Source organism: Thalassophryne amazonica, chromosome 16 (genome assembly GCF_902500255.1).
Source record: "Thalassophryne amazonica chromosome 16, fThaAma1.1, whole genome shotgun sequence".
NCBI classification, from domain to species: domain Eukaryota; kingdom Metazoa; phylum Chordata; class Actinopteri; order Batrachoidiformes; family Batrachoididae; genus Thalassophryne; species Thalassophryne amazonica.
Window position 1 is genome coordinate 52755319 of NC_047118.1, and position 14082 is coordinate 52769400.

Sequence of the window (14082 nt, forward strand, 5' to 3'; positions counted from 1 at the left end):
TTATATTTGCAAACTTAAAAAAAAAACAAACTTTCACTTTTGATACTCTGTGTGCTTCTTACCCTGTGTGCTCTAATACAATGCTGCTGGAACCTCAATTTCTCTGAGGGAGTCTTCCCAAGGTATCAGTAAAGTTATCTCTAATCTAATTCTCCTTATTCAGAGATCATGCTCAATCTTGCATTTTCTTATTCTATTTTTAAATAACCAAACTGTTCTAAATTTAGAATACAGAGAATCATACTTTTTTAATGAGTTGGACAGCTGAAGCAGAGGATATAAAATGTGGTTATTTCCTTAAGTACTCGGAGTATTTGAGGAGCTGTTTTTTGTTGTTTTATATGGTTAGTACTTCGTCACTAGTGACGCCGGCTGAACCACTGAGGTCATGAATGGGGAGGAGAAAGTGTAAGTGCCAGAAACTGAACTCATTTTTTAAAGTAAATTTTCTAAATTTAGATCTCCGCGCTTGGCACACATGCAGTGGCCCAAACTCTCTGAATGACACACGTTTTCAGGAAATGACTCTTTGCATCTGGTGTTGTTGTTAGTCCTTGTTATTTTCTGTCTCTCCCTCCTTCCTTGTTCCGAGAGACAAACTCTAATCCTGTCTGTGATTTATTAGATGAATTGCTATAGTGAATATCCTAAGTCTTACTAAGAAAAAATAAAAAAGGGCACAATGCTGCAGTGTTCTTGGAAACACTGTTGTGACGTGAGCGGCAGAGGAGAACCAGTAACGGGTCGTCTTTACTAGCACACCCTCCCCACTTCAGTGCCAAGGGTGGCATTTAGATGGCCAGTTGGAGCCTGAGATCTTTTATTTTGGCAGTCTGTGAAGCTAACAAATACTGTTATGGTGCATAATGTTAAATCTGACAGCTTGTGCTGACTGAGACAAAACCTTACACTGTGTACAGTCTAGCTCCGCGTCCAGCCTGCGTGGTTTTTCTGCCGTACGACATGACATTGATGAGATCCACAAGTCAGTCGGCTCTGTTATTTCTGCCTCTGACCCGTTATTGCCGAGGAGCGCTGGGTTTCACTGTTATGGTCAGTGTTTTGGAACCTTGTCTCGGTTTTGACCGTGAGCCCTTCGTGTTACATGTTATTGCAGTGTCTCACCTGAATGAACCCAGATGAACAAATGCAAAATCAAGCATATGTCCTTTGGAAATAGAGGAATACTGAAGCATTAATCTACATATTTTTCATCTACAGATAATCTTACAGTCCCGGAAAGACACAACCAAACCCATAGCTGTAATCCAGAGCTTCCTATAGTAAGTATTTGTGTTTTATTTATTCTAAATACGCTAAGCATGCTTAAATATTAAAGCTGTCTATTCTCAATGTCAGTCCTTATGTCCAAAATTTTAAATCAAATGTTTAAGATTTTTTTTCCCCTTTGTGCTTGTGATTTAGCAAGAATAATTCAAAAAATAAAATCAATGAGAACTGGTGGAGGCGTGGGACATGGGCCATGAAAAAATTCCTACAATTTTGGATAGATCCAGATCAAGAGGTGGACCCTGATTTTGATTCTTAATGCTGGCCTTCGATCCTGATTCTTTTAAACTTGACCACAGAATCAACAAAATAAGTCACCAGGATCTTCAATGATCAGGCACAAATATCAGGAATGTGATCAAAGATGAATGATGGAGATCAATGATTAGGATCAAAGACTTGGAACATCATCAAAGAAGAGTGATCAGGATGAAAGAACAGTGATCAGATCCACGCTCCGGTTTCTTCCCACATCCAAAGACCTGCTGGTTAGGTGGACTGTAAACTTTAAATTGTCTGTAGGTTTATGTGCAGGTGTGTTTGTTTGTCTATATGCGGTCCTACGACAGAACAGGGTGTACCTCACGGCCTATGACTGCTGTGATAGGCCCCAGCCCCCACGACACTTAACTTGAGTAAGCGGTTGAAGATGAATGAGTGAGTGAGTGAGTGAGTGCGTGATCAGATTCAAAGATCAGGGACATAGTTAAAGCATACAAATATGGAATATGAGTTTCAGCATCAAAGATCAGCAATCAGAATCAAAGTTCAGTGAACAGACCAAAGACTAATGTTCAGGATTGAAGGTCAGTGATGGCAACCATTTTTCTGTATGTGCACCTGATTCCATCTCAAAAGTTAAGCAGAGTAGGTTGTGATTGATACTTGGCTGGGAGACTGCTTGAGATGTCATCTGCGAATTTCACAATGTAATCGCTGAGATGTTGAGATGTAGGGTCACAGGTCGACAGAGTGTACAGTAGGCTCTCAGGAGTCATCCCTGGGGGAAGCCTGTGTTGGGAATGATGGTGGAATATGTGATGCTGTGGATTCTGACAGTGACCAGCCCTGTTTGTTTGAAAGTCCAGAAGCCTGATGCAGATTACTGAGTTTAGCCGACACCCAGCACTCTCAGAGTTTGTTCACCAGCATTTGGGCTAGGATGGTGTTGAAGACAGAGCTGAAGTGTAGGAAGAGCAATCTGACATAAGAGCCCTTCTTCTCCAGGTGAATGAGCGCCACATGTTAACTTGGTAACTTCGAGATAGGTAGCTGTGTTTGGGCATTAATCGTCCCACCCAGGTCACACCACAGTTACATATGTTCCACCTCTTTATCCATTTATGAGTGGGTCAGGAGTTAGGTAGTGTTAGTGCCAAGATGACGGCATCTATAGGTGCACCATATAAGCTTCAAAAACCACTGTTCAGAAAACCTATGGGTGACATCACAGAACGTTTGCTCAGTATAGTGTATGTACAGTCTATGCATCCACAAGATCGTAGGCATGGCGTGATCAGGACGCTATGCCACAGGGCTGAGCAGGTTCACATGAATTTGAATCCAAGATGAAAAGAAGTGAGAATCTAAAGTTTCTGATGACTTGAGGACATCCAAGTTGGCAACTGCATCCAGCAAAGTAAGAACAGATGGATCAGCTAGTTTGATTTTGAGGGGGTATAAAAGAAGGCATCTATGTGAAATGGAAAAAAATCTTCCCTTCACTGAGAGGAGGTCTAAGATGTCATCCTTGAGTAAACATATAATGCCGCTCTTTCATTGCTCCCAAAGAAGATTAATGATACTTCACGCATCTGTCAAGGAGAACACAGCTAACGATCCCCATGAAAGAAGTAGACTTTAATAACTCTGAAGAGAAACTGCTCTAATGATCTACTTCACTGAACAACTAGGACGTGTTTGTTTTACAACAGAGACGCTCTCGCCCGAAGTGTATATATTGGGGAAACTACATTGTCTTAACTTTTTAAATTCAAGAGGTCACTTTGATAAGTGCCAAAATGTCTTGAAGACTAATGTCTCATGTCTCACGGTCAATTTGCTACTTTGATAATTTGATGTCTTTGATAACTTTGATAATTCTTTGATAACTTCATACCTCCTCTGGGACGCCATGATGCGTACTGTTATTTTGCTTGTCACGCTACACAGACAATACACAGTTTTACTTTTATACATACCGTTTCAGATAATACAACGCAAGCAGTCACTGCATATAAATGTCAAATGCAACACTTTTCACCCAGTCACATAGCTCCACTGATCCACCCAGCAGGGGCTGGACCCGCCCACCTGGGGGCAGGCCCAGAACAGGCTTAAGTGCAGCTATAGTCCAGAAGTTGGGGGTGTTGGCCTCAGTGGAGCATGAGACGTCTGTTGTCAAGCTCCCAGTGCTGTAAATGGTGACTTTCTTGTTCAGTGTGGGCATCTTTTTAATACAGCATCTGTTTTTTTAAGTCCATCTCCTGTCAATCTTTGAGTCTCCAAGTATGCTCCCCACAACCTACGCATTAACCTGGGAAAATTGGGGACCCCTTCACTAACAAGAAGTCCAGTTGTTGTAAACTTCATAATACCTTTAAAAACTGTTTGGGGACTTAGCTGTCGCCTACAGTACTTAGCTCCCCCACCTTTTTGCCCACTGAAGCATACTATTACTGACTTTCTCTATCGTCTGATCTACCATCAAGTGACCGCTGTGGGTCTGTCAGTATATCACGCCAGGGTGATGCCACTCTCTCAGCCCCTTGGGGCCTTTTTCGACTCTGTGTTTGCCCAATCATTTGGGAGCCGGATGCCAGAATGAATTGTTAACCACTGCAGGTCAGCATGCGCCCCACGACTCTCAGCCCTCTCTGCGCTCCCCCGACCTGATGTTGACTCATCTCCATGGAAATTGGGCAGGAATTCATTTTCTTTCATGTGTCTTGCTGTCAGCCAGTTCACCCACTACCCTCATTCGCCTCCACTTCTTCCTCTCTGATTCTAAAGTGCCCAATCAGAAAGCAATAGAAGCAAGTCACATGGTCAGGAAGCGTTTTCATGGTGCATCCCACAGAGTGAAGCTGACACGGGCTTTGCTGCACTCTGATGGGAAACGAGCCCCGAAGGGAAAATGTGTGTGATTTGTTTGGTTGGAAAGTGAGTGCAATTATCAATGACTTCCTGCCACACAAGCATGTGGACACATGGTTGGAATGCATGCACATGCACACACATCCCATGTTTTTTAGGCCTGATCCACATGTGGTTTATAATTAACAGTTTATCGTTGCATATTCTCTGTTAAATTGCTGAAATCCTCCTCATGCAGCTGTGATAAACACCTACGCTTAGAAGAAAAAATGTCTGATTAGTGCACTGATGAAGACCAATTCTAAACATAGGAACCTTATGATATTCATGCATATTGATGCAGTATTCATGCATGTCTTAAAGGTGTAACAATGAACCGACAAACCAGAAATTGATTTTAAACATCAATTCACAGGCCCCTGAGAAGATATAAATACAATACAATACAATACAATTAATTGATTAATTGCTTGATTTTAATGTTATCAATCAGTTTAGCTTTTTTATGCTGCTGCTTCTTCATCTTCAAGGTGAAGTCAAGAAAAAAGTTGTGTTCCAGACTCATCTTCACCTGTATCTTGATACATAAGGGAGAGATGGACAAGGTTATCATTGTGTTTATGCATTTCACATAATTACATTAAAATGCTACCTGTGGCTCTCGATGGCAAACTTTAATTCCAGCACGGCCTCAACGTATCGAGCTGAGTTTGTGTTTGCCTTAATGTGTTGTTAGCTCAGGGCAGGTGAGTGTTTGACAACCTGTCTTCCCTTTATGAGCTGAGTGTTTGTCCAAGGAATGCGTCACGTCCGATTTGTCATTGGCTCACGTAGTTCAGCTGAACCAACGGATGCCTCGAGGTTGAGTCGTGTTGTGTCCTGGCAAGTGGGAAATGGATGTGTTTCTTCCTATTTCTTCCTTTGTTGAAATCATGAAGATTGCATGCATGCACGCACACGCACACACACACACACACACACACACACACACACACACACACACACACACACACACACACACACACACACACACACACACACACACACACACAGAGAGACACACATACATACCAATTTACACAATAATGTAAAGTAATCACACTTCGATCCATTTTGTTTTGATGTTCCTTGCTTGGTTGGTAAATATTGTTTTTGGGATATATTTTGCACAGTTTTAACACCATCAACAGGTCAGAACTATATCTATTTTTGACTAGTACAAACAAAAAATAAGTAAATACTATTAGCACATTCACAGACACTCAGATCAGCCTATAGCTGAAAACAATGTTGTCAGATATGAGGAATCGGGGTCTTGCATGTGCCAGTGCGCATGCCCAAAAGTACCCCTCACGTAATGCATAATAGTCTGTATGCCTATAGCTGGCATCCATGGCAGTAACCAAAGAAAGATGTGGTACTTACCTGGAGGCGTTATTAACTCATCATTCGAGTTAGCAACAGTAGCGGAGCTAGACAGTAGAGGTGGGCGGATCGATCCTAATATCGATAATATCGATACCAATGCTGGTATTGATATTGAATGATCCTCGTGTAAAAAGATCGATACTCCAGTTTTTTTTCTCTCCTGCACGCACTGACTGCTGAGCACGCAGATTCATCACAGTCTACTCTCTGTCTGTAACAGCAGCGCTGCGCTGTGTCACACAACACAGAGCACTGCACCCTTGAATTGTGGTTTGTCAGCCCTCTACCTCAGGAGATTTTGTTTTAAGTTGTGTTGAGTGATATTTTTTTAAACAAAAATGTTGATTGTGATAATAAAGTATTTTGTTGTGACGTACAATGTTTGGCGAAATTCTATCCTAGGTCTTTTGGATCCTTTGGATCTATGAAGCTTAAATATGACAAAGTAGCGGTATCAGTATCGTATCGGCGATACTGGGCCTGTATTACTTGGTATCAGATCAATACCAAAATTCCCGGTATCGCCGGGTATCGCCCCGGTATCATTATAGAAAGATGGTTGAAGTGCAGAATTTCAAGTTTAAAAGGCAAGAAATAGGACCTGATAGAGGTAAGTTTTTTTTTTTGTTTGTTTTGTTTTTTTAATCAAAGAAACAAATCAACATCAAAAATCCAGATTAAATAAACCTAATTTTTTTTTAGGAATTGCAAGTGGCAACTTTACGGATTTACAGTGTATTTGTTCATGAATATGGGACATCCAAGAGCTTTTCCTTGTTTTTATTAGTTCTGGGTAAATGCCTGAAATCTTTGCACAGTAATGTACACAGAAGATTCTCATTTGGGACTTGGACCAGTTGAGATAAAAAATAAAAAAAAATTATACATGCAATCACTCAGTTGTCACTTAAATAAGCATTATTCAAACTTAAGTGAGGATAAAAGAAAATAGGTACATTACTTTTCTATTCAGCCACATCCTGTAGATACTTGAACTCTGATGAGCAAAGTTGGCGCTGCTACTTTGTGGTAATGATGAATCCTCTGCAAATTCAGGACTTATGTTTAATCCCTCCAGCTGCAGTTGAAAAGCTCACAGAGTTATTTTAAATAGGTAGACTCCTGTTTCCGCATTGCAAGACTGATGATGAATGATATCTTTGAAAGCAATGTTAAAAAATTCTTGTTGACCTTTTGTGCATGCATATGGATTTCTGTGCAGTACAGTGCATGCATGTGAAAGAGTATTTCAGTTTGTGTGCATATTTGCTTATGTGTTTTTCTGTGGCTGTCATCCTGTGCCATCATCTGGGTGGTCCTCACGGATGGTTTGGTGGTAATCCCCCTTGTCCCATAAATCAGTGTCCGGACTCAGGCCAGGAGCTGATGTTGTGTGACCACTGGAACAAGAGGCTCGAGGCACTAAGCTGAGTCTTGAGCCACTGCACTGACCTAGCCACACGTCAACTCTCCCTACCCCTTTTAAAATAACTTCTCATGCATGGCTGAATTAAAAAAAAAAAACCTTCACATTCAAGTGCTTGCAAGCCACCAACAATGTAAACCAACGTTGCAATATAGGGTACTTTCAAATTGCTATCCTGTGAAGAAAGTGTGTCCAAACATTTGACCGCTACTGTATTTCCATAGTCTTATTTAGTGCCATGCAGTTAAGGTAAACAATTCTTACATCCTGGAATAAATTTCACTCCCTAAATATCTCATTAACTAGTTTATTGTAGTTACAGGATCTTGCAAATATAATAAGATGTCATCAGCATAAAGGCTGATTAAATTCCATTGTTTTGTACAGTTCTATTGAGAAAATATTAATAGAATTTAAAGATTCACTGATTGATGTAACAGCCTTATTACATAATTGAGCGTTGGTGCACATTCATTTTCAGATCTCTCCAGAGATGTTCAATCAGATTCAGGTCTGGGCTCTGGCTGGGCCACTCAAGGACATTCACAGAGTTGTCCTGAAGCCACTCCTTTGATAACTTGGCTGTGTGCTTAGGGTCATTGTCATGCTGAAAGATGAACTGAAACCCCAGTCTGAGGTCAAGAGAGCTCTGTAGCAGGTTTTCATCCAGGATGTCTCTGTACATTGCTGCCACTGAAAAACATCCCCACAGCATGATGCTGCCACCACCATGCTTCACTGTAGGGATGGTGCCTGGTTTCCTCCAAACATGATGCCTGGCATTCACACCAAAGAGTTCAATCTTTGTCTCATCAGACCAGAGAATGTTGTTTCTCATGGTCTGAGAGTCCTTCAGGTGTGTTTTGGCAAACTCCAGGTGGGCTGTCATGTGCCTTTTACAAAGTAGTGGCTTCCATCTGGCCACTTTACCATACAGGCCTGATTGGTGGATTGCTGCAGAGATGGTTGTTTTTCTGGAAGGTTCTTCTCTGTCCACAGAGGAGCTCTGACAGAGTGACCATTGGGTTCTTGGTCACCTCCCTGACTAAGGCCCCTTTCCCCCAATCGCTTGGTTTAGATGGGCAGCCAGCTCTAGGAAGAGTCCTGGTGGATCTGAACTGCTTCCTTTTATGGTTGATGGAGGCCACTGTGCGCATTGTAAACCAGCAGAAATGTTTCTGTACCCTTCCCCAGATTTGTGCCTCAAGACAATCCTGTCTCAGAGGTCTAGAGATAATTCCTTTGACATCATACTTGGTTTGCACTCTGATATGCACTGTGGGACCTTATATGTAGACAGGTGTGTGCCTTCCCAAATCATGTCCAATCAACTGAATTTACCCCAGGTGGACACCAACTAAGTTGTAGAAACATCTCAAGGATGATCAGTGGAATCAGGATTCACCTGAGCTCAATTCTGAAATTCATGGCAAAGGCTGTGAATACTTATGTACATGTGATTTCTTACTTTATTTTTAATACATTTGCAAAAATCTCAAAGAAAATCCCTTTTCCACATTGCCAATTATGGGGTATCGTGTGTAGAATTTTGAGGTGGAAAAAATTAATTTTCATCCATTTTGGCTGTAACAGAAAAACATGTGAAAAAAGTGAAGCACTGTGAATACTTTGTGGATGCACTGTATGTATGTATGTTTCATGTATACATTTGGCAGAATGATTGTACAATTAGACTATGGGATCTTTTATGCCCAGTAAGGTGTCATCAGCATAAAGACTGACTGTGTTGTGAGCCTGTTGCTGAAATTGCAGTGTATTTTTTAATTGTTCTTGTATGCATTTGACACTTGTATAGTTGGATTAAGGGATCTTTCAAATACAGTAAGGTATCATCAGTATAAAGAATGATTCTGTGTGGTGAGCCTTTTATTTTATTTAATGTTGATGAAATTGAACACTATGGAAAGGCATCTGTTTCCTCAAAACCTTGACATCATTGATGTTTTGTGTGTGTATGTGTGTGTATGTGATTTTGAAATATATTACTTACAGTTTAGTAAGAACAAACATATTGGATTATTTGTACAAACATTTAAGTGACTTTTGATAGCTTGGAGAAAACTACTTTCAGTTCACATGTTTCTGTGTGACCAAAAGTGCCAGGATCAAAGTCACATCTTAGTCTTTGTAGACTCTATACATCTCTGAGAATGAGGCGCGGGGATGAAGGCCTGTCCAAGCTGTCTGGCTTGCATACTGCTCTCTGCTGGGCTTTTATCTAGGGAGATTGGTTGCAGCTCTGTCCAGACCTGGCTCCCTGGGAGTGCATAGTCCTGAGACCTGTGGCATTAATAAAGATAATGCTGTTTGGAATAATAACAGCCAATTCTACCCAATAGAGAAGACAGACAACAGAGACAAGTGCAGCAGAATACAAAAGAAGCCAAGATGAAAGGCTGAAAGGTAGGCCTTTCTCTCTCTCTCTCTCTCTCTCTCTCTCTCTCTCTTCTGGGAACTGATGGAACCTATATCAACATGTACGCACACAAACAGCTCTGAGTGAGACCGTATGCCGATTTTGACCCCCGGGTGCCATGATGCAGAAATGCAATTTGTTCTTTTGTCTGCCAAGATCACAGAGGGAGAGCAGTGACTTGTCTTTCTTTTTACTCTTATTCTTTTGCTCCCCTGCTTTTCATTCTCTTCATTCGCCGTTGCCTTCGGTGAGTGCAATTTAGTTTGATGAGCAGGTGGTCCTTTTTGAATCTCACAATGCTTTTGGTTCCCACCTCTGGCATGTGGGGCTTTCAGTCGAAGTCAGTCATGTAGGCCAGGATTAGAAGGGAGGACAAGAAGGAGGAAAAAGAGGCCTAGTTAAAGTCCAGGTATTGGCAACCCAACGCTCTGTAGTCAGTACCATGCAGAGTGCGCATTGAAAAAGTTATTTTGTAGCCAGAGCTCAGAGCCACACCCCAGATGTCTTTTGTGCTGGTCAGGGACTTGTTGGAGACGGGGTTAAGGCCTAAGGCTCTTTCAGGCTTGGTGAGTCCCTGTGCTCAGCAGGTACAGAAGTGTACATGAGGCCAAGCAGAATGGTGCAGTCTGTGCACTTTTCCATACTGACTCTGAACTCTGGACCAAAACAAAATGAGCGGATTAGAGCAACATGATAGTTTTTGAACATCTTCGACTCTTAACACTTTACTGTGACACTTCATCTGATTCCACAAATCAGGAAAAAAGAGCTGTACAGTGCAGCGGATAAGAGAATATTTAGAGGGGAATCGTGCAAATAGTGATAAAAACATCAAATTCGACAGAAATACTCCTCAGACAATCCTCTTTTGAAAAAACGATTGGCCACTTGAATTTTCAACCGGTGGTCCGATAGGGGTCAATTGAAGAATTACACAGAGGTCAAAATTAAAAGATGCTCCAATCATATTGAAAAATATTCCACATTATTTGCCTGATCATAAAAATTCCAAAAAGGTATAGTTTGGACTATCTGTGACTGAATTCCATGGAGTTACGGGATAAAAACAGCAAGAATGGTGACAAAGGTCAATTTCAGTTTGTACAGGGATCAAAAGTTAAAGTTGCTCCAATTTTGTTAAAATGTGATGCAAATTACTAGTTGAGTTAACACGGTTCTAAAAAGGAATAGTTTGGACCATGTATCAACATTACTTATCACGTTACGGGGTAACATATGTCACATGTCATAGAATCCAATAGACGTAGACCTTGTTTGACCTTTACTTTGGAGACCAAGCATTTCAGCATTTGCATCACTTTTTACCAAAATTGGAGCAACTTTATCTTTTGACCCCTGTACAAAATGATAGACCTTTGTATCCATTCTTGCTGTTTTTATCCCGTAACTCCATAGAATTCAGTCACAGATAGTCCAAACTATACCTTTTTGGAATGTTTATGATCAGGCAAATAATGTGGAATATTTTTCAATATGATTGGAGCATCTTTTAATTTTGACCTCTGTGTAATTCCTCAATTGACCCCTACCTAACCTCCGATTGAAAAGCCAAGTGGCCAATCGGTTTCTTCAAAAGAGGAGTGTCTAATGAGTATTTCTGCCAAATGTGATGCTTTTATCACCATTTGCATGATTGTTTCACTTATCTGCTGCACTAGTAGAAGATATGAGAGAAATTTTGCCCTTTGCTGTTCCAGTCAAAGTTCTTTCACCTCTTTTGCACTTTTTCTTAGACGAGCCACTTTACGATCTGCTTTCCATGCGTTACCTTTGACCTTGGGTTTCATCGCACACCAGTGAACCGGCCGCTAAAGGCATTTATGACAGTTACTTTATCAAACAACCATTCCTCAGTAATAACTTCCATGGAGACGCTTGGTCATGTAATCAATATTTTGCCAACAATGTCAAACAGGTGTGTGCGCATCTACAGTTTCTACCTGATACGCTTCTTGAGTCAGAAACTCACTTCTGGATTTGGAGATGTAAACAAGTTCCACCTGCATATTGTGTCCCAATTCATCAGATGCATGCTTTTAAGGCTGCAGTTGTCGGACGCTTACGTCATATGTGGTGTGACGAGGCTGTCCCATTTCAATGGTTGTTTGGAATATGACCAAATAGTGTAGCCTCCCCCCCCCCCCCCCAAAAAAAAACAAAACAAAACAAAACAAAGGACACAACAGGTGTATTCTTCACAAAAAAAAAAAAAAATCATACAGTTACCCATGGGACTGTTTGGCCCATGAAGGATACACCTCTTTTATACTTTGTTTTGGGGAGAAAGAAGGTCGCATACATCGGCCGCATTCCAAGCAAGCATTTGGAATGGCCTAGCCTAGTTGGGCTACGTAGGATATATGCGACCAACAATCCAGCAGATTCACCCATTGAATTGGAACACAGCCTTAGTTCCACCCGCATATGGTGCCACGGACCGTATACCCTGTTCCAAAAGTGATTTTAATTCCTTTTTATCAAACTTGCCCATTCTGATCATTATGTTTTGGCGCTGTTCATGTGTCCAAAAGAAAAAGTTTATGATTGGTATACATTTGATCCTGCTGGCTTGGACAAGATCCAGTCCTCACCCCACAAGAAGGAGGTGTCAGTCTGACTATCAAGCTGATTAAAAAACAAAGTCATTCTGAATATCAGGCTGCGGATTAAAACAAAACAGGAGGAGTGATTATTTGGACTGTTCTTTCTGCAATTTAGAATTTTTCCTCTAACTGTTTATCACAGAATCACAGCAGTTTCACAAGGGGCCACTTCCACTCGGACTGATAAACAGCAGGGATTGGATCCAGATCCTCCTGGATTCGAGCTGACGGCTTGAGGCCTGTAACTGGGAATGTTCGTCATTTGTTTATTATTGGCAACGTTTGGCTGCTCCAAATCCCAAGGCAGGTTAGCCTTGATGTGTTCCACCTCACCTTTTTCCATCCATTCAGTCGCTGACTTTTAGAGTGGATGATCTACGGACAGTGTTTGTTCTCCATGCAGTGCTGTGGATGTGGACTGTTGATTTTGTTTGTGCATGATTGTCCATGTCTGCATTTGAACATATCAGTTATGTATGTTTTTACATAGAGATGACTTTGACAGATGTTGCTGTTAGCGCCAACCCAAGTAATGCTGTGATTGCTGTTGTTGACATTTTGTTCAGAGTTTGCTGTGGACAAGTTGAGATGTAACAAACAAAAAACCCTTCCTGGAAGAACCAATTGATCCAAGACACTTAACAGCAACGTAACTTCTTTGGAATTGGAAAATAATTATGTCAAGAAGCAGAAAAAAGTGAGAGTGGGGCTTGTATCTCTCAACTGTGTTGTACAAGTTACTAGAAAAGGAACAGTTTACTGAGGAGAGCCAACTTTTGCAGTGAAACCTGCAAAATTGCGAATACATGGTCATTATCACGGTGTGCTGTCTCACCCACGATGTTGTTATGGATGGGAAAGTCCACCAGATCTGCACAAATCCTTTATCCTTGAGTATGCTTTCAGTAGAGAGTGGGTTCATTTAGTTCTTGGCATATTCACTGTTGCAATATCCTCCAACACAACAGATGGCAGCAGTGACAAAAACAAATAACTTGTAACTTAATTTTCAAAAGCAAAACGCATAAAAAATCCATTAACCTGAAGAATGAGTTTGGTTTTGGATGTTGCCATCTCGACAGCTGGACTCCATCTAACTCCTGCCCAACCCAGAAACTAGTAAAGGGGGTGGAGCATGGGCAAGACCAGTAATGTGACTAGGGTGGGATGAATGAAACCCAAAAATGCCCAAATATCTAAAGGTTACAAGATAGCTAAAGGCACCTTGACACCTGCATGAATTTGATTCCTGCACTGCCGTGCAATTCGTCATGCCAATGCGTCCAACTTTGTCCTGCTTTACCCCACGCTATATAAAATAAGAACAATCAGAGATTTCTGACGTCCACCAATCCGGATCTGGATCACCTCCAAAATTTAATGGAGTCTTCCATGGCCTAATATGTATTTGTCGTGAAAATTTCATCAAAATACGTGCAATACGTGTTTTTGCTAACAGACAGACAAATAAATAAACAAGAGTAAACAGAGATTTCTGGCATCTGCCAATCTGGATCACCTCCATGAAGTAGTTTTGACATAATCTTTCAAAGCCTATATAAAGTGAAATCTTGATACAAAATCCGGATTTGGATCCAGATCACCTCCAAAAGTTAATTCAGTTTTCTATGGCCTAATATGTATCTGTGGTGAAAATCTGGTGAGATGTAATCCTTCATAGCCTATATAAAATGAATCTTTATCCAGAGTCTGGATCCAGATCCAGATAACCTCCAAAATTTGATGGGTTTGTCCATGAACTAATGTGTATCTGTGGTGAA

The 14082-nt window shown here is 41.1% G+C and overlaps 1 long non-coding RNA gene across 1 annotated transcript in view; it reads left to right on the plus strand.

Annotated features, from left to right (window-relative positions):
• Window positions 1–14082, plus strand: part of LOC117527614 — a 177143-nt gene that overhangs the window by 118933 nt on the left and 44128 nt on the right. The window contains exon 2 of the long non-coding RNA XR_004565574.1: window positions 1222–1283. This is a non-coding gene — a long non-coding RNA (uncharacterized LOC117527614). The remainder of the gene's footprint in view (window positions 1–1221; window positions 1284–14082) is intronic.